This window comes from Meleagris gallopavo, chromosome 14, assembly GCF_000146605.3.
Source record: "Meleagris gallopavo isolate NT-WF06-2002-E0010 breed Aviagen turkey brand Nicholas breeding stock chromosome 14, Turkey_5.1, whole genome shotgun sequence".
Taxonomy (NCBI): domain Eukaryota; kingdom Metazoa; phylum Chordata; class Aves; order Galliformes; family Phasianidae; genus Meleagris; species Meleagris gallopavo.
In genome coordinates this window covers 2,804,839-2,807,216 of record NC_015024.2, presented here as the reverse complement: position 1 = coordinate 2,807,216, position 2,378 = coordinate 2,804,839, and the positions used below count along the sequence as shown (strand labels likewise).

Sequence of the window (2,378 nt, the reverse complement as noted above, 5' to 3'; positions counted from 1 at the left end):
CCGCAGCGCTCCGTGTGTCTGCGGGATGGCAGGAGAGCTCCTGGGGAAACTGAGGCACCGCCGTCGGGCTCCCATCTGCGGGCACACGGGGCGGCCCCGGGGCTGCGGGACTGCCGTGCCCACGCGGAGGAGGAGACGGGAATTTTCCATTGGCAACCGGATGGTGCCCGAGCTCGGCGGTCGCATCTGTCGACTCACGGGCTGTCGCTGCAGAGACGGTGCCCAGCTGCCCGCCGTGCCCTCCAGCGGCGGATGGGGATCGGTGAGGATTCTCGGAGTGGCATCGGGGTGCTGCCGCCGCGGGGAGTCCGGCTCAGGTGCAAAGGTCCCGCAGCGCCCGGCTGCGCTGCAGCTGCATTCGCACTGGGGCCGCGGCCACGGCAAACAAACGGGCCCCGGCCGAGGCTGTTTTCCTTGGCGCAAGGGGACCGGGGGGAGGACTGGGATCCCACGGGCTCCTCGGACTGAGAAAACAGAGGCCCCTGCCCTCTGTTTTCTCACCACGGGGTCCCGGCCACCCCCGCATCCGCGGCACCGCAGGGTTGCTGACGCAGGGCTGGGGACAGCTGTGACCCTGGTGGATGGCGGTGTGTGTTTTTGGGTGCTGGGCGCTTGGTGGTACCCCGTGAAGGTGTGCGTTAGGACACTGAGAGGTGTCATCCTTCCTTGGTGTGATGGAAAAGCTCAAATCATGGTTTCAGCCAGTCTGCGTGTTTAATCTCTGCCACGTGCTTGGCACCTTTGTTCTGTGCCCCACACTGTGCCTCAGTTTCCCCATAGCCCTTCAGGGGAGGACACGCCAACTGTGCCACCATCTGCTCATGGTGCCACCACCGTGCCCGTCACGTCTCCAACCCTGGCATGTCCACCACTGGAAAAGTGTCATGCTCATCCCAGTAACAAGGCGAGCACCGCTGCTTCGGAGAGAGTATGCGTGGCACAGGGCTTGGCTGGCTCAGAGGGGACTGTGGCTGCCAGCATGACAGGGCTGCCCATGGCCATGGTGTTGAGACATTCAGAGGACATTCCGTCCTGGGGATCCTCTCCTTGTCCCTCATGGCCATGGGGCCACAATGATGACAGTGGGGTCACGGCCAGACCTGGGGCTGCAGGAGGTGTGCCTTGGCTGACATGCTGCTGGCCACTAGCATGGTGTGCTGTCCCCCCCGCCCTTCAGCTGAGTGCCTGTGCTGGGCTCCACAGTGCTGCTGGATGACCCCTCTGTCCCCATTGCATCCCCAACCCCAGCATGTCCACCTCTGGACTGTGTGGGGGGGCTAACTCGTGGTGGTCTGCTATCTCCCGAGGGTCTCCATATGGTGCCCATAGAGGGCCTCACGCCAGCAGGATGAGGGGTGGCTGTGCTCGCTGTGCCCATCCCGATGCAGCCTGCAGTGCTGGGTGAGGCCGTGCTGTGCTGGGAGGTGGGAGCGTGGCACGTAGCTAAGAGCAGGGCTGGGTGCTAAATTTAGGAAGCCAGGTCAGGAGAAAAACACAGGTCTGTGTTGTGCTGGGCTGGGGGAGGGTGGCCGGCGGTGGCGTGGGGCTGGCACAGGGACCCCGGGCCGTGCCAACAGCCATGCCATCATTGTGCTGCTGTGCCTCCGAGGCGCTGCTGCCGTCACACTGAGCTGGGAACATGAGAGCACCATGCTGACACCCGAGCAGCACTGGAACCCATGGGCACGGGGGGGTGTGCAGCTCCCATCCCGGTGCTGGGCTGCCAGCACTGTGGGGCAGCAGCTGCTGCTGCTTGGCGCTAAATCCGGATTACACCACTGGAGTGCTGTGTCCCCCACTCTGGTGCAGTGGATTAGCGGGCTGGGGTCTGGGCACTGCAGAGCTTTGGGGCTCAGGGTGTCCCCGAGCTTTGGCCCTGGTGCACGGAGTGGCACTGAGACAGGGGCGGACGTGGCGTCACAGAGCTCGGTGTGGTGACAAGTGATGGCTGAGCCCACGGGACCTGATGGCACAGCGAGAGGCGTCCCTGTGGGCACTGCTTCCCTGCAGCCCTCTGTCCCTGGGCGGTGTTGGTGCCCACACGGTGCCCGCAGCCCTGCGAGGCCCCAGGCTGGGGGCCGCCGCCACACCATCTATTTGCTGTTCTACAGAACCTTATCACAAAGCAAACAGCGTCTGCGAGGGGCACGACCGATGCGTCACCGGTCCCTCGCCCCTTCCCCAGTGCCACCAGCAGAGACCAAAGGCCGGCAGGCGCAGAGGTGGCAGTGAGTGCTGTGGGGCTGTGCCAGCGCTGCCGGCGGGAGGAAGCCGGGGGCGACGCTCACAGCATGACAAATGGGGCCGGGTGTGCTGGGGGAGGCTGGCGGCCCCCGTACGTAGCCATAACCAGGAGGAGGAGGAGGGGGCTGCGGCGG

At 65.3% G+C, this 2,378-nt stretch overlaps 1 protein-coding gene across 1 annotated transcript in view; it reads left to right on the top strand.

The window, feature by feature from the left end:
* SLC38A3 (solute carrier family 38 member 3) overlaps window positions 1–2,378 on the top strand; it is an 8,669-nt gene continuing 6,291 nt past the window's right edge. The window contains exon 1 of the mRNA XM_019619910.2: window positions 1–262. The gene's annotated coding sequence lies outside the window, so the exon portion shown is untranslated. The remainder of the gene's footprint in view (window positions 263–2,378) is intronic.